This window comes from Lucilia cuprina, chromosome 3 (genome assembly GCF_022045245.1).
Source record: "Lucilia cuprina isolate Lc7/37 chromosome 3, ASM2204524v1, whole genome shotgun sequence".
NCBI lineage: Eukaryota > Metazoa > Arthropoda > Insecta > Diptera > Calliphoridae > Lucilia > Lucilia cuprina.
Window position 1 is genome coordinate 49,889,561 of NC_060951.1, and position 20,091 is coordinate 49,909,651.

Below are 20,091 nucleotides of genomic sequence, written 5' to 3' on the forward strand. Positions count from 1 at the left end.
AGAATCCGAAAAAATGTGGGATACTAATGCCGATCAGATACATTTCTTAAACATATTTAAAAGTAACAAGGACAAATGATAAAACGATGCCTATTCTGATATACACAGGTAAAGTGTCTGACTTTGATAATTTTATACTAAAATAACAAAACAATTGGAAAAGACTATAGATAGAAAAATATGGTTTAATCTTATGAAATTTACTTCGTCTTATTAATAAAACTTAAAAGTATGTTCAAGTGTAACCATTTTGCTATTTTCTTCAATTTCCTCAATTGTTAAAAATAAATATTTTACAAACTATTCTTACAGACAAAGCACTTGCTGACCATACTAAAGAGAAACAAAAAAAATACTGGTGACTTTTTCTTCCAGGAATAAAGAAAATAATCCAGGAAATTAAAATAAACAATAGTGAATGAATGCATTCTATTGTGTAAAGAATAAAACAATAGAATAACATACTGGAAGAAGTTTTCATTATTTATCAATGGACCTTTTAAAAGAAAACTGTATAATATAAATATGAAAAGATGTTAGCACAATACAATAACTGAAAAAACTATAATTTCATTTCATTTAAACGATTTGCTCTATACGATTTTATATATACAATTTGCTTTCAATTACTTTTTGGTTAATAATTGTTAAACTTAACCAAAATCGAAAATAAACATTTGTACCAGCATATATAGAGATAACAGTTTTATAAACAAACCATATTACCTTTACACTTTATTTCATATTTTTATCACATATAAGATTTCAAATTAAATCCTATTTAAGTTCTCAAGTTAAATTAAATTAAAAACTTGGCTTTCATTATAAATACCATAAATATAAATATTTATTGAGTTCATAGTTTATTTTTACATCAAATAAAAAACCCAATTAGTTTAATTCAGTTAGATGATATTTATGTACGTATAAGTATTGAAATTGTCAAACACATAATATAAGTAAGTCCTGACATTTTACCTTAAACTTTAGATAACCTACACCAAGGTTATATTAAATCAAATAGAATGGTTACAATTAGCGGTAGCCACCGATATCTACTTGCTTCTCTAAATTATCACTATCTAATCTAAGCGATAGGTTAGTGGATTTAATGTTACATATATATGTACATCCTCCTTTCAAGCTATTTCTGCTACTTCTGACAGTCAGATCCATAATAGTAAAATGATGGTTTAAAGGGCCATTCTTTTAGCGTTAACCATCGATGTCCATTTGTTTTCCTCACTCTACGAGAGAGTGATACTTCTGCTCATTTAAAAAGTCCAAAATATCAGATACTCTTGTGCCAAGTTCCATGAAAAATAAGAGTCTATAAGTCTGCGCTTCTGTAAAACTTTATTATATAGTAAAAGAATGTTTAAAGAGATCCATTCGTTAAGCGATAACTATCGGTGTTTTTTTGTCTTACGAAATCTATGAGAGAAAGAGTCATACTTCATTAAAAGAGTCCAATCTTTTCAAAATATGGTAGAGGTGGGCAACAACCTGCAGTCACTTGCCCCTTAAAATGATCTTAATCTAATTTGGGTTTTTTTGTTTTGTGGTTACTAAGAGCAATGTACATAAAGTCCATAGATAGTTCAATTAAAAAAATATTTCAAAATAGGACCAATTCTATCCTAATTCTATGTAGTTTGCGAATTCAAATCACGAGTATCGATTTTCTCCAGAGACTTTAAATAAAGGAGAACAGACCCGATAATGGTCTATCTTCGAAACTCATGATATATTTTTATATAACTACCTACGGGAACTATTAGACTTTAACGTCATTGTATGGCATTACAACATATCTATACATTACAAACATCATCATAAACGCTATATACTCTCTACATTGCAGTAGCGTTGAACCTAAAAATAGCAACGATATACTAAATATTTATCTATCAACCATGTATATATATGAGATTTTAGTTTAATTTTTTTTCTAAATATAACTCTTAAATATTTATTACTTTTGCGTACTGTGTCAAGTGAGATTTTCAGTCGAAATGTACAATTTTTACTAAACGAATGTATAAAAACTGTACGAATAAATACTATTATTGCGAGTAGGAATATATCCTGCAGCCAAAAATGCCCCCAAAAAATCCATATAGACAGAGACATACATACATAAATATAGAGTGTATTGAAACTATGACGACGCCTATAAGGCTGCAATAAATTTAGTTGAATTTTTACTATTTTTTTATTTCATTATTATTTTTGCAGTTTTTTTATCTATACATTAAATAAAAGTTATTGTTGTGTTTTTTTGCACAATTTTTCTTTAAACTATATCTTTTTTTAAGGGATTTATATTTTTGTTTTTGTAAGAGTAATAATGACATTTTTTATTTACATTTTTTTATTTTTTTTATAAATTGTTTAGCAGTCAATTTTTTATCTCACAATTTATGTTCATTTATTTTATTTATATCTGTCTGTATTTTAAAAAATGTAAGTATAACATTTATTTAATGACATTTTAAATGTTTTGACATTGTCATGTCATTATTGTAGCCATTACAATATTTATTATTGTTATTTATTAATAACATTTTTTCCTATACATATTTTCTATGAGTGAATGCTTCAATAAAATTACAGAATTATTTATAAATTGATTTTATATTGATTTGAAATGCAATTTAATTTAAAGACAATAAAATATATAATTACAACTGTTGCTATTTTATTCATATAGGTTTAAATTGTAACTAGTAAATTACATTGCTTTTAATTTTTTTTAATTTTTATATTAGAGAGATAAATTTAACTTTTAAATGCTAACCAATATGAAACAAAAAACAACTACATAATTAAATATTTAAAACTCTTAATGCTTTCAACAACTTAAATCACATGTTACTCTTATCTGCACTTGCTACTTTTCAAAAGACATTAGAAGCTGTCTGCTAGAAAAAATATAAGCAATAAATAAACTCCCAAACCCTAATTTATAAGCAACCACAGCAAAAACTTTAAACTCTCATTCCGCCAAAAATTAAAAAAAAGCAATTGTTGATAAACATAAGATTTCAATTAAGTAAAGAACACATTAATTGGTTTTTATGTCATTGCTAATGGCTCAATTGTAAGGACAACAACAACAATAAAAAGATAATATTACAATAAACTCCAAAAAAGCAACGAAAAGTGGCAGATACTTTTCTCACACACTTATAAATAAAATGGCAATAAAGCATGACGCGTCGATAAGAGACGAACGATATAAAAATTAAACCATAAATTTTTGCTGCAATCAACAATTTAACAAAATACATATACATACATATAGATACACACATATTAGCAGGAACTTATGAATGAAAATACGAATCGTAACAAGCTGATAAAAAGTACTTTAAAGCAGTAAATGGTACCAAACAGTTAGCTTTTAGATAAAGTAATATATGTTTCTCGGATTTGTGGGAAAATAGTCAAAGGTCATTCGGCTCTATGTGATCTTCTCAAAAACTGGGACGATCATGTGAATTATGTAGTACCTGAGAGAGCGAAGTAATTTTGTAAATGAAATGGAATGTTATTCCTCTAGCTTTTCTGTCCTGAGTATGTTGCATATGTTAGTTTGTCAGTTAATTAGTTAGTTAGTTAGTTAGTTAGTTAGTTAGTTAGTTAGTTAGTTAGTTAGTTAGTTAGTTAGTTAGTTAGTTAGTTAGTTAGTTAGTTAGTTAGTTAGTTAGTTAGATAGTTAGGATCTTTTGTCATTAAACACGAATCATAATTGATTTAACTGATTCAACATATATTGAACAATTCTCATCATTGTTAGAGAATGTTGTCTATTTTATTCATTGATCATGCGACTGCAGCTTGTATTATCCAAGAGCGACAGTTTTAGGTACTTTATGGCAAATAATTGTACCAAAAATAAGAAAGAAGTATAATATTTTCACAACTCATTCAATTCTATGACACGCTCTTTTTTGGGAATGAGAAGACAGATGTTAAATCAAGAAAAATGGGAGTGTATAAAAAAAATTAACTGACATAAATACAATGGACTTCCTTTCATATGTGTGGTGTGGCACAATAACTGCGTCATATTGCCAATAACTTTATTGCAAAGAAAAATTTCGTTGATTTTTGTTCTTTATTTTGTATTGATTTTTATTTCCTATTTATTTAAGCCGTTTCTAGTAACATTCTTTTCACTTTATAAAGTAAATATTTACGTGACCTTAAAAAATAATATAACAGAACAAAAACCAACGAGAAATGGTTTCCCATATAAATGCATGAACATACTCCTATCATTAGGTTATTTTTTAAATATATTTAAAAATTTATTATTTAAAAATTATTGTAATTTAAACGAAAGAATAGTAAAGGTTTTCATTTAAATGCTTAAGTTCCCTATTTGTACAAGTTGACAAGTTTATTCGACTTATTTCATGAAACCTCTGTTCAAATATTTTCAATTGCAATATTTATAAACAATTTCAAACGAAATAAAAAATAAAAAAAAAAATATTTTAACAAAAAAAATACAAAATGTATTTAAAATGTGAATATTCAAGTCCATAAATTCAAAAGTGAACAATAGTGAACGGATTTATTAAATGCACAATGAGTTTGCCCAAGTTTGCCAGTCTAAATAGTCGCTCAAACTTATAAGTGTTGTGCAAATCAATTTCCATGCAATTCAATTGCGAGAATAGAAACATGCACAGGTCGCACAGTTTGAACGTTTAACTAAAAACCCTTAGTGTTTTTTACGTAAAAAAAGTTAAAACAATTTTGATAATTTGTTGCAGCAATTTTAAATTAACTCTATACATATATATAACTTAAACTTAAAACAAACTTTGTATTTTTCTCAACAAATTTAAATAATTTTAAAATGTTAAAATAAAAACATAAACATCTAAATAAAATCTCTTCAAAATATAATAAAATATTATTTCTTGCCACATCTAAATCTACACAAAAATTCACATGCATTTAACTTTTTTTTATTTTCTAACATTTTATCTGTGCATGTCTACTCTCATGTGGTCATGTTTCTGCCGCAAAAAAAAACTAGAATACAACTTTAAATACTTTCCTACACCATCATCTCGTAAATAAAAATGTTTCAACAACAATACACAATAACAAAGAATACATGAAAAAACAAAAGTGGGAAACATAAACGATATAACCGCTAAGTGACCATTGCTTAAATGCAGACCCCTTTGCCCGCTTCCACTAACTCCAGACGTCCTTAAACTAACTTCCGCTACAAGTACCATGAGGATATGAAGTCTTTAGTGAAAAAATTTACAAAATTTCTGTAAAAAACAGAAAACGGCAATAACAACAACAAAAACAATTTTTTAGATCAAACATGTTTTCGGGGAAATGATAAAATTCAAGCAGTTGGAAAATGAAACAAAAAGAGTTTTGTACCTAAAACTTGTCGAAAATTTGTATGTGGTTTTCGCCAGAAATTAAAAAACAATCAAGATGAAAAGGTGCTTGGAAAAATCCAGCAAAAAGAGCTGCGACGATTGGTTGATGGATAACGAGTGTACATCAATGGATAGACAGGTAAAAGGAAGATAAGATTTTTTTTACAATTTGTGGAAAAACTATTTTGGAATGACTAACTAACTAAATAAGTAAGTAAGTAAGTAAGTAAGTAAGTAAGTAAGTGGATCTATCTATCTATTTATATCTATCTATCTATTACAAACACTACAAACTAATTTTTATAATAATTATATATTTTATTATTTTGTAATTCTATATTTTCATTACTTATTTTTCTTTTAAAAATATAAAAATTCAAATATACAAAAAAAATTATAAATATATTTTAAGCAAAAAATTTCTCAGCTTTTTTTCATAACATTTAACATTGAATCCATTAAAGTTCTTATATAAGTGTGTTAGAGCGTTCTAGTGTAAATATTCGACTTTTATTTTATTAATTGTTTTAATACTTTTTACAGACACTTTCTATAGGATTAAATCCATAGACATTGATCAATAAATTTAAAAATAAAATTTATATATTCTAACACAATTCTACACTCTCTCACCCCGATAAGGAGAAAAAATCCAATAAAAAAGGAAATATATCGAAAAATATAAAAATTTTCTTACATGCCTTCTTGTTCGGCTAAAATGGCAAAATGAAAAACACTCTCTTGTGTTTTTATATTTTTGAAAATTTCCAATTTTTCTTATTCGTACTTGCTTTAAGAAAATGAATAAATGCGGGTATGTGTATGTCTGTTTGTATCTGTAGAAGGAAAAAAATTAAAATTACTATGGCATAGTTGAATTGGTTTTTCAACTACTACTGACTGCTGCTAGAAATAGTATTTCTGATGAAAGCAAAAAGACTTAAAAAATAGAAAACTACTTGCATACGATTGCTCCTTGTTGCATTATATCAATGAATTTTCTATTACAAAAATACATAGATACACATACAGTACACATATACATATATTAAAAAATATAAATTTATACATACATATCCATAAGTATTGTGTATTTTGCATGTAACAGAGATTTCAAAGAATTAATAATTTAATTTTCTAGTTTCTGTTAAACATTCAACTATTTTCACTTATAAATTCTAACTTGTATGAGCTGTTTGCTTTGATTGATTTAGTAATTTAAATACATTTGAAAATTTTAATTGTTTTTAGGATTGATAAAATTATTACAGTTTGGACAATTTGCAGTACGTACAATTTTTGTGGACCGAACGATGAATTTGGTATTCCTTTTATATTTTCTTTAAAATAATTGTAATCCTCTATAAATATATAACTTTGGGATCCAAATAAGAAAACGAATTAACAACCAAAATAAGCTCGTAAATATTAAAAATATGAAAAGAATAGAAAATCGTTTCAAATGAAAAAAAACTTTTTGTAGGATTTTAAATGATAAATTGAATACACTCTTTGAAATTCTTAAAATATAACACTATTACTTGAATGCATATTCAAATTCTACAAAATAATACAAATATAAGAAACATGTACATGTATCGTATATAAATACTAAGGCATACCCTGCCAGAACATACCCTACATTATTATTAATATATACAGAATATCATAAAATGATCAAAAAAAAGGTTTTTTATTCAGTTAATAAGCCACAGATTAGCCTTTAAACTAAGGGTCCGAACGGTGTGAGCTTCGAATATTAACGATTTTATTGTCATCATGTACCCAAAAATTAAAGTGTAAATAATGGCGAATATCTGGCCATTTTTTTTTTCAGTAAAATATTTCGGTCTGACTTTAACTATATATCAATGAAATGATACAAAAAATGTTTAATAAGAAAAATTTTTCTTAATCAAAAATTGTTGTAGTTTTCGCAAAAAAAAGAACTTCCAAAGAAGCGAAAGAGAAGCAGAATTCAATCCATGAAAGTACTAAAAAGGCTTGAACAAGTGATGATTATAACTCAAGTTTGTAATTTCTTTTTATGTAATACCAAATTCACTACTTCTGAAGTCATTCCCAAGAAGTAATTCTTATGTTCTTTTTTAAGTTATTTGGAAGTGTAACTAATTTGAAACGAAAAAAATTATATGTATTAACATAAATAATTGAAAATAATAATTAAATTTGTTTTGAATTGGTTTTAGGAGGTAGTCAAATCCCTTGTGTTTGTCGGCCAATCAGTTCCATATGGCATCAGCATCATAGGTCTCCAAATATACAACATTTCTCTAGCGTCATAATATTTTTACATTGTTGTAGATTCTGCTATCTTTTACTCATCGTAATGATAAAGTTTCACATGAAGGAGAGACGGACGGACAACGGTACCCAGCAGACAAAGATCTCTCAGGAAGCGAAAAAGGAAACAGAATTTACTCCATGAAAGTACTGAAAAATGTTATGATTTTAACACAGGCTTGTCATAGGAGGGATGTCATTTTCATTTGATTCCAAATTCACTACATCTGAATTCATTCTCAGCAAGTAATTTTTATATTCTTTTTTTGGAAGTTATAAGGAAGTGAAATTGTAGCATTATAGAATACAACTAATTTAACTCAAATAATATTAACATAAATTACACGCATTTATTAACTCCAAAATAAAATTAAATTAATTAAAAAAATGTCAGTTCAAAAAAAATTAATTAAAAAAAATGATTATTTTTGCTTCTTTGGAAGTCAATACACATTACTTCCACGGAAGGTAAAAAGTTCACACAATGCTACTTTTGAAGTGGTGATAAATGTTATTCTTTTGCAAGTACTTCGTTTTATTTTTGGCTGAGTAAATCAACTCAGAGCATTGTGGACATAGTCAAGTCAAATATAATATCATCCACACTTAAGTGGTGTAGAGTACATGACAATATACACATTCACATCTGTCTATTTGTTATATGTTTCTACAAACTACAATTGCTTAAATGTACAAAAATGCAAAAAAAAAAAATTATTTAAATTTATAAAATTTTGTAGTTGGCTTAAGGCTTAAACAAAAATTTCAAATATTCATATTGTATATGCATTTCCAAATATACATACGTAAACACAAATACTCAAAAAAATATAAATGAAACAATTGCTAGACATACTTAAGTAAACATATGCAGACAATATGGGGAGAAAATTCAATTTTATTAAGATGTTTCATAAACAAAATTTAGGTCAATATTTACTAAATAGAAAAAAAACACAATTTTTTAATTATAAAATTAAAATATCCAACAAAATCTTAAAGGGAACTGTAAATTAAATTTATAAACAATTTTACTTTTAAACTATTTGCCGTAAAACTGAAATTCCTGCTTACCACTGCTAAAACGCTTTGTTCAAAACTAAATACTTTGTTAACTCTTTAGCTGGCTAAAAATGTCAAAAAGATTATGTTCTCTTTAGGCAAATCACAACATAGTAAATGTTAAATCAACAAAAATAAACTACTTCATCAGCTGTTTCTCAAAACTCAAATAGAGTTTAAAATTAGGTCTTTAATGGAAACTATGGCACTCTGTGACAAATGCATTCGTTTACTATTTACTCTTATTTGTTTGCTCTTAAATATTTCACTATACAAATAAAACTATTTAATATTTTTATAAAATATCCTTTAAGTATTACAAATTTCCCTGTATTTTTTTTACTCCTTAAAAAATCTGTTCTCTTAGGTTTTTGGTTTCTAGGTTAAAGTATTTGAAAAGTTTCTTTTATTATTTATTTTTCTCTTAAATTTGAAACGTCTGCGTTGTAAATGTTTGTCATTTTAACGAATTACATTTTGTTTTCTACACGTGCTTTTTGTGATAAGTGAGGGATGTGTCTTATCACACGCTAAGCTGTTCTAATGCCATCATTGTAAAGATTTTCTAAAGTATTAGAAATAGAAAGACAAAGAAGTTACTTTTAACCATAGTGAGGTATTAGCGGATTTTAAGAGTTTAGATTAAATAAATTACGTGGTTTTTAATGATTTTTTTTATTTATTATGTGCTGAGGACATTTCATTGTAATGGGAAAATATCTTCTAAAAATTGCATGTACATAAAAAGGAAAAGAAGTAAAATTTACAGATAGGAAAAGTATACATCAGTCAAACTTAACTAAATGGTACTCTATTAAAAAAAGTGTATATAATAAAATAGATAAACAAATGTGTATATGTTTTAATTAGAATCAAAAAGGATTTAGTCCATATGTAAAAACATAATAGATTCTGAACAGTATAAAAATTTTCCCCAATATGTTCTATTATATTCTCTGCTATTTAATATTTCGTTTCAGAATGTTTTATTTTTTTATTTTATTTCAAGCTCACTATTTTGTATTATTTTACTTATATTATTGTTTTCTTTTTCTTAATTTTTTTTATAAGAATTTGTCGGGTTTTTTTTTTTGGGTGAGGTTTAAATTTCTTTGAGCCTGGTCTTCTGTATTGAACACCCAAGGCATCCAGAAGGCAATTAGGTCAAAATCTGGTTAAAAAATTAAACCAATTCCTTATTGCATGTTCTCTAAGCAAGGTTTACATCATACGGGCACCAGGCCTCTCGGTACGTAACGAAAGGGCCTCTCGGTCGGTAACGAAAGGGCGAATGTAACTGCTTTAAAAGGAAGGGTAGTTAACCTGATGATCGCAACTAAAGCTGAATTAAAACTATGCATGGAAGAATCCCAATATGGTGTGACCCTAACGGGAGCAAGACTAGAAATATCCTTTGAACACTGTCAGGCATTCGTCGAAAGTGATCTTGAAAGTGAAGCCATTTCGGAAATAACATACCTTCCTAACACTGACTGGAAAATTATTAGGAATTACGTAAAAGAAACTGAATTTATGAACTCTGAATAATAATAATTCAGCGAACTTTTTTATGAAACAAAGCGCACAGAAGGCCCAATAGTGGTCTAGTTTTATTTTATCGGATTTTATGTAGTATTGTTTATTTGATATACCAAAAATTTAAAACAAGTTTAGACTAATATTCTCTATACAAAATACCTATTTTAACAGCAGGAATTCCTTATATGTGACAATTGGTGTTGAGTTCTGAGAATTAATGAAATACTTCCAAAGCCCTTTGAAAAACAATCATATTTGCATACTATCGCATATATAATATTTAAATTTCATACATGATAGATAATTATAATCGATAAACGAAACTAAAACATGATAATGTAATAAAATCGTTGAGTCGTATTTGGTATATGACTCCCTTTCTACCCTACTGTTACCGAAAATGACAATAAAAAAGTAGCATCGTCCAACAATTTTACACATATTGATCTCTTATTATGGTATACCCAACGGCTATGCCCAATCTTATATACCCTTCGCCATATTACCTGAAGTTGTGTTTTATTTTTCTAAACAAACAAACTCAAAATTCTAATTTTTTGTTTGTTCAAGACTTTTGCGTAAACAACAGAGTTATTGGATTTGGATTCCAAAAATTCAGACGGATATATCATAATATTACCACTAAATTTATCGTGCCAATAAAATATAATTATATAAATTCCACAGATCATTCTGCGTCACAAAAAAATAAAAATATTTAAATTTCGTTTATTATACCCTACAACACTTTAGTGGTGAGGGTATATTGGGTTTGTGCTGATGTTTGTAACGCACAATAATATTTTTCCTGTACCCAACTTTAAGTATACCAATCGGCTCAGAATCATTTTCTGAGTCGATTTAGTCTATCCGTCCATGTAATTAAACTAGTAAAATCGTAAGGTTAACCCATAATCTAATTTCAAATTATGTAATAAAGGAAAATTTTCTTAAAAATTAAGTGAAATGTTATTTTGTTTGATGAAACTTAAAACATCAAAAAAATAGAAATTGACCCTCAAGATGATTATATTTGTGTAATATATAATTTATACGTTTAATACCATTGATTGAGAAAAATGTAGATGATAAAGAGAAACCGATGTTCCATCAGTCAAATTAGTATTAAAATTATTTTATTATTTTACCTGTAATGGTTTCTTCAGAAACGCAAATATTAATATTACTTAAAAAAATCTTCTAATAAAGACTATGATTAGAACCACAAACACACGCTATAGACAATTGGCAACAATTCCTAAGCAACAAAATAACGACCACTCATTACCAAGTAATGTATGAAATTACTACAATACTCATTACCAAAATTTTTAAAATATAGAACATACTGGGATATTGCATCCCAGCAAAAAAAAAAAAAAAACTTCTAAAAAAGTAGAACTTACTCCTTGGAAATACTGAAAAAGACCTGAAGGAGTGATGATCTTAACACAGGCTTGTCATATGAATTATGTCCTTTTTATTAGTTTCCAAAAGCACTACTGAAGTTATTCGCAAGAAGTAATTTATAAATTAACATAAATAAAGAAATTTTAGGCCAATAATTCAGTTTAAAAAAGAGAATTATTTAGGCTTATTGGAAGTCAATAAGCATCACTTCCACATATGCTAAAAAAATAAACCTAATGCTACTTTCGAAGTGGTGATAATTGTTATTCTTTTGGAAGTATAATCAATATTCTGGTAGCAATAATTATAATTTATAATGAACGACATTACGATGTTATATCCTGTTTTCAAATTGGCCTTAAAAATATAGATTTCACTCTATAATGTTTTTAAATATAACATCCTTTTTTATTTTTATGTATGAAAAATTTTTCTTATACAATTTTCCCAACCAACACAGAAAAAAATTTAAATTCATGTATAATTATGCTTACATGGCTTTTTTCTCTAGCTAGTGCAATTTGTTATCCAAAGAGGAGTCAAAATCCTACCAACCCACATAATAAAATATAAATTATTCCGACACAGTCATTGACTGCATCTAATTAAAATGCATGTTAACTTATGCATAAATAAATCTGATATGCTGTAACTTATTTTAGCTGTTTTTGCATATTCGTCTAATTTTTCAACTGCTGCTGCTTCTGTTTTGTTATTTCTTCTTTAGTACAATCTTGTTGCATAATTTATTATATTTTTCTTTTACTTTAAAAAGAAAAAATATATTCAAATACTACTAAATTCGTATAAGTAGATGTGTATGTTTGTGTGGAATTGAATGTGTTATGGCCAGATGATGGATGATCAAATTTATTATGGTGGTGTTGAAATGCAAATTAATAAAGTTGTTTTGAGCAAAAAAAAAGCGTGATAAGGGAAAAAAGTTAACTTTAGGCTAGCGTAGATTTTGAAATACTTTTTCTAGGTTGGTAGAAAAAAGTTGAAAGTAATAACTAAACAGATGCTGAAAGTAAACTAAATTGAATAATTACCCAATAATATGTTATATAAATTTGTTTTTCAACTTTCGTTATATCCTAATAATGTTTTCATATCATCTACCCATTTATTTTACTTGTCTAGACTTTAATTTAAACTACGTCCATAACACATTTACTACTTAAAGTAAATTTTTCAATTTCTAAACTAGTTACCTTAAACTATTCCCTATTTACAATTGAACATTTTTTCAACACGTTTACACGTATTTTCTTGACTTCTATCATCGTCTCGTTCAACTTCACATCGTCGATTACAAATCAAATATCAAATTGTTTTATATTCAATAAATTATAACCAATTCGTTCGTCCTACACTCTATTCTTGCTACATTGGTCTCGTCTGGCAATTTTGCTTTAGTGCCGTATAATCGAAATAAATGAATTTGAGGATGGTCAAGTCACGTTTCTATTTTAGCAACAACTTAATGTAGTACTAGTTACAATCACGTACATCTATACGTACCTTTATGGCTGCAACATGTTAAACAGATACTTTAAGGTGTAAATTTATTGATACAATATTTGAAGGTTGTAATGCAGATGGTGTTTATAATGGGTAATCTACAAAAAAAGATAAAAAATAAGATAAAATGACGGAAGTAGGAATATTCATAAATTTATGTTAAATAAATTTAAATTATATCTTATAAATTATAACGATGGTAAGAGGTTGTCATCAGGTACCTTACATTTTTATACATAATTTCATTTATACATTTTATCTTTATCCTAATGAAATAAGATTGTTTTGTGACTTTATGGCAAAATATTTAAAAAACCTTTTTATTAACAATCAGCGCGCTATGTGTTGGGAGTCAGCAGCTTCTAGTTGGTTTAATCTATGCAAAAGCTCTAAACAACTTCTACAACTTTTTCAATAAGTTTTTTGAAAATTATGCTAAACTCGCACTTGTACCTAAACAATAACCTACTTTTATGTACTCAGAGGTGTTGGAAATACGACAGTAAACTAGCGAACAAGTCTATGTGAGCAATTTGTGTATAAAACAAAATTAATTTTAACTCCCTATTTGTAAGTACTTATTTAAGTTGTTGTTTGTAAGCAACAGTGGTAACTATTTGGCTGTTACCACTGTCTTAGTTACTATCAAAGGCCAAGATTTTGATTCTACGTTTCTAAAAGTATTGTAAGTGAGTGAGGAATATGAATTCAGATTTTCTTTTATTCTATACGTTGATCCATTCTTCAGCGAAATAGTCATAATGAACGTTATGTCACACCAAAAAGAGTCATAATGACCAAAAACTATATAGCACATCCACTACATAACCTCCATGGCGTTTTCGCAATCCTTGTGAAAAGAGATGCTGCCGGTACCTCAAGTCTGCCGTTCCTTGAAATGATTTGACATGTGGTCGAACCATAGATTCACATAATCGAACTTTGTTTCGTCCCGGTTATTGAAGGAGTCTAATTAGTCTGTACATACGACTGATGCACGATAAATTCTATAATTCAGATAAGTTCTTCGCTCTTGCCGAGACTGCAGATAACCCTCTAGAGTAAGCGTGTCGGATGCTGTGTTGTGCTGTGTTTCATGGTGATGGATAAAATTTATGTTATACAAGATATACCATTAAATATTTCATCCTTGTCCAGCTATGTTAACTCTACAGAATGTATTCTCTATGAGTAAGAACAAGTCCTCTGCGATTACGTCTCTAGATACTGTTACCGTCTCAACAGAGGCAATCACGTTTATGAAAGTGATGATTATAATTTCGGAAGATAAACAACTGGGCAGCAATGGTATAATAGAGAAAATCTAAGGCAATTTTCAAATTTAGAGTGGCTTGAACCTTCAGGTTTTCAATTTTTTTTCAAATTGTATCGTCCTTCCAAAATCAAAAGTGTAGCATATCATATAAATTATTTTGTAAAATTCATATACTTTTATACCAAACAAAACACTAATTATTGTCCTTTTTTTATGTAAAATTGTTCCTTTCACAATCACTTAAAATTTATAAAAATGTGTGAAATAACAAATGTAACTAAACACATACTAAATCTTTACATACTAAAACCAACAATATAAGGAACAAAAGTCATTCTTTTAACTACTTCTAACTGGGCTAATTCCACTTGTAAAATTACACAAATTATGCTTTGCTGTTGCTGGTTAGATGCATTATTTCATTTTATACCATGAAAGCTGCTAACCGCCCTATTTCCCCCTTAATGACTTACTCACACTTTTCTATGTATGCAGCACGTAATTATGTGGCGTTCACTTGTTTTTTACAGTTTTTTATTTTCTATTTTATTTCGTTGTAAGCTTTTCTATTTTAATATTTCATTTCTGCCGTTTTAAGCATGACCTTCAACTTTATGCATAAATTGTTTGGAGAGTCCTTAAAAAGGAAACTTAATTTTTTTCTGCTGTTGTTTCTTTTTAGATTCTCTCATTAAAAATGTAAAAATGTAAATTATTTTAATATTCTTTTGGTTTTTACTATTTTGTTTTTGTGTCTCTGGTTTAGTATTAGCAACAAAAATGAAAAAAAGAACAAATTCATATTTATTTTGATATTATTTTTATTTAAGTTTTTTTTGTGTTGTTGTTTTGTAGCTTCTGTCATTTCTAACTTCCTTGATGTTTTTTGTTATGTTTTTTGATTTATGACTTCAAGTCACAGTGACAAACTCTCTTCTTATTTTTTTTAATGCTTGCTACTTGATTGTTGTCATTGTTCCTTTTATTAAATATTTACTTACGGTTTGTAGTTGTTGTTTTTGTTGCTGTTATTGTAGCTTATGTTGTAGAACAATGCTTAAATAGTTGACTGACATAAACATGAACATAGTACATTACAAAATGTTGATAAAAATTTTGGTACTATAATACTTATTTTGGGTCCTTTTTGTAATTTGGTTTTTAGATATTTCTTGATAAAATGTTATTGCAAATAAATCATGTGGAGAAAAAGTACACTTTTTTAAGCTTTGTTGGTACGAATTCTAATTTTATATATAATATCCCTGTTCAAAACACCACAAGTCATTTTAAACGGAAGAAATATTTGTATGTAATCATGTTGTTCGAAATAAACTTGTGTGTATAATACATAAATGTCTTTTGACTACATAGATACATACATACACAACTATATATCTACATAGTTGTAAAATGACATAATTATGCATAACAAACAATAGACAAATTCTTATGTTACAACTAATCACAGTAACAGAAACAATAGCAGCAACAACAACAACATAAACATCAGCAATTGTTATATAAAACATTATTTATGTAAATACATGGAAATATATGTGAATACAATTTTTATACATTTTATTTTGATCTAAAAAGGAAGACTACATAGAAAAAAATTACAACAATTTCCTTGCGGAGAAAAAAATACGGATAAAAGTATGTGTACAGGATGTGTGATATTTTAATGGAAAATATTTTGTTGTAAGTATAACAGAATATAAATAGTTAAGAAAATCATTTAACAATGGGCATGTAAATAAAATATTACTTAAGTATAAGTCGAGTAATATGTAAACAGTAACTTAAACATTTGGTAAATTGAAAAGTCACAATACTATTTCAGCAAATACTTGTCCAGATTATTGTTATTCAATAAATCTCGATTTAAGAAGTATAAGGTAATTTTTCACTAATGATACTGAAAAATTTTCTATATTTTTTAAACTGACTAAAATATAGAAAATTTTTTATACCGAGCTGCAAAAATAGACAATTTAAAAATGGATAAAATTTCCTAAATGCGAAGGATAAATCTACGTTCTTAAAACTGTGCAATTCTACTGATAATTGATAGATTTCTAGATAAGGGACAACAAATATTAATCAATGGATTAGAATTTTATATAATTTAAAATACATTTTAATGACAGGCCTAATCGTGTCATTTTTATTAGTTCCATAGTTTTTCTGACTGTATTACAAAGAAATATATCCTGCAACTACTTTGCAAAATATTTAAAATTTCATAAGCAAATGCATAATAGTAAAGTTTTTAATATTTTTATCACAAAAAAATCCTATGTTCATTTCATTAAAAGCAGAATTCCAAATGTCACCTGCTAGTGGGTTTTTTATTTTTCTACTATCAGTTGTGCAAAAAAGAAAAGAAAACTTTGTTCAACACTACTAGGGTTTTTTTTTTAAAAGCCAATTTTTCTGCTGATATATGCAAACTTTTAGTAAGTTGTTTTTTACAATATTATAAGTGGAAAAACAAGTCACAGACAAAAGCTTAAAACCGGTCGACTAAAAGTAAAGCTATATAAATATTGTCTACATGCAGATGTGCATATTAAACTGTAGTTTTTGCCTTAAGTCAAGATTAACTAACTATAACCATTGCTTTAGTTAAGAATTCTGTAATGTCATCGCTCTAGTTCAGATTGCAGTCAAATCTGCTGCAAAATTTTTGTAGTCAAAATTATAATCTAAACTAAAGTTAAAAGCATTATAGTCCAGACCATAGTGCAAGCTACATTTCAGTCTATAGTCCAAGGTATAGTGAAGACTATAGCAGCATATAGACCAAACTATTGTCAATGCTATATTTAGTACAAATTTTAGTCCAGGATATAGTCTAAGCTATAGTATATACTATAATCCAAATAAAGTTGAAGCTATAGTCCAGATTATGGTCCAAGCTATTACACAGATTACGCCACTTATAGTTAGTATAGTAGCGACTTAATTTCCCATAAAGTACCTTAACTTTTTTGCAAACAACATCTTTTAGGTGAGCACAAATTTCGAACACACACACATAAATCATTGATCTTCCACTAGAAATGTTTTTTTCGCTGATTTGGTAATGTTTTTGTGGTTAAAATTGTTGGAAAACTATATGCGAAAAAACCTTAATACAACAATACGTATGAGTAACATTTTGATATTAATAATGCTCATATGTTACGTAGAACTACAAGAACTCTACAAACTAATAATACTTATTAAAAAGTTTATTTTTATCACAAAAATAAAATCTTTCTAGTTAATAACATAATAAAACAAGTTTTGCAACCTTTTGTTAATAATAAAAACTTTAAACAAATTTCTCTATTATGTACTATTTCCGCTTAAAAGTTTTAGTAATTTATCTTATATATATTTTTTATATATTTAACGAATGGTGTATATTATTTTTATTCATTTTTTTCTTTTTATATATTAAACCTTTAACAGTTTTACAAGAAAAAGCAAAAAAAACACATCTACTTGAAATAACCATCCTTTTAGCCTCAATTTAGGCTGTATTGTTTTGTTGCTGTTTTTATTTTTATTTCTTCTTGTTATAGGAAAACCATCTCCTTTTTATCTTAAACTACAATATTTTTTAGCTAAAGGGTGATCAAAAAGTAATAGTTGTAATAAATAAATAAATACATTCATTTTATATTACACAACATTTGTTGCCATCAACTGCGGCAACTAACCCTTGTGGTAAACGGACATTTTTTCTTCCATTTTTTCAGAATGTGTTTTTTTTTTTTGTTAGAATGTGTATAAAAGAAAGACAAGCTATTTTTCTCAAAGTTAAAGACACTAAAAGTAAAAAATATTTATAAGAAATGTCTGTGTTAAAAATGTTTTTTAAAGATGATTTTTAGTTGAGAAGAGAAATAACGTAATAACATAATGTGGGGTCAAGAAATTGAGTCTAAAACATAAAATGAAACTATTAATATCAAGACTAAAGTATATTTATCACTAGACTGTGCAATAGACTATGGAATAGACTATAGTTTAGAATCTAGAATAGCCTATAACGCAGACTATAGAACAGACTTAATATAGTTCTGAATATAAAAAAAAGACTATAGTTTATATTTTAAAACAGACTATATTCAAGAAAATTATCTATACTCGCAAAGAGTCCATAATTTTATCAAAATTATAGTTTAGTATATATAGTTCTAAAAATAATACATAAATTAATTTAGACTTATGTATGTCCAGACTAAAATGCAGGCTTTAGTCCAGCAAAACTCCAAACTATAGCCTAAAATTCAGACTCTTTCTAAGACTGTAGTTACTATTCAAACCAATAACTGATTTTCTCAATGTCCATTCATCTATTCATTCGAAATAAAGGAATATACTAAGTATCCTCCAGTAATTAAGTAAATGATTTATCTTCAAAATTCATTACTAAAAGACTTAATAAACTCAAAAAATAATACTTTAAATATAAATCATTCTCCAGACACTAATCATAATTTAAATTCACTTACAAGAAATAACCTTAAATTTAACCCAAATACTAAAAAGAAAAAATAACTATTTCATTATATAACTCAGTTTGAAATGAACATTATGAACTAAACAAAAGACTATTGTTCACAATTGTTTTTTCTTCGCTACAAATTCAATTTAATTTAATAAAAATAAAATAAATGATTGTTGTGGCATTACACTTACTGTGTGTTTGCTGCTAAGTACGCACGACGCAGACATCGTTTGTCATGTGGACAAAAGGATAATAGAACATGACAGCAACATTTATTTAAGTGTAAGAATAATTAAAACCGTAAATGAAGTACAAAAATTAAATATCTACACACAAACTTAAACGAATTCACAAGTTAAATAAATGGCTTAACGCTAAAGACCAAAGAGGTTGTGAGAATACTCCAACTGCAGAAATAAACACATTTATTAAACAAAAAACTTCATAAACTGTCCTCACCGGACATTTTAAGTAAATGAAAGAGGCAAAAAAATATCAACCAAAATGTACAAGGAGTCAAATAAAGCAGATTGTACAGAAATTGCGATTGGAGTACAATGTTAAGTTTTGATGCCATAAATGAAGCTCATTACATTTGAAAATGAACTTAAGTTTGCACGATATGAACGGTTCACTGCTAGGAATGTTTTTAAATTAACCCTTAAACTGTAATACTCTTAGGAATTTTGAAATTTATTTAACCAACAAGTAAAGAGAGAAAAACAACAATGCTTCTTTAGAGCGAAATTTTGCTATTTTTAAGCCAACAATTCTGTTTATTGTGATAACACTGAGCAGTTATTATTTTTGTTGTTGCTGTTATTATGCATTTGATATCAATTGCACATATTCTTATTTCCCTTCATTTATGAACTCTAGATATATTTTTTCAATATCTACATAGAAGCCTCACTTAACGCATTTTTAAATATGTTTTATCATAGTCTATAGTCTAGTCTATAGTCTAGTCTATAGTCTAGTCTATAGTCTAGTCTATAGTCTAGTCTATAGTCTAGTCTATAGTCTAGTCTATAGTCTAGTCTATA

The 20,091-nt window shown here is 27.2% G+C and overlaps 1 protein-coding gene across 2 annotated transcripts in view; it reads right to left on the minus strand.

Annotated features, from left to right (window-relative positions):
• Positions 1-20,091, minus strand: part of LOC111674888 (carbonic anhydrase-related protein 10) — a 176,154-nt gene that overhangs the window by 120,664 nt on the left and 35,399 nt on the right. For both annotated transcript variants that reach the window (XM_046945768.1, XM_046945767.1), the window contains exon 3: positions 13,263-13,360. The gene's annotated coding sequence lies outside the window, so the exon portion shown is untranslated. The remainder of the gene's footprint in view (positions 1-13,262; positions 13,361-20,091) is intronic.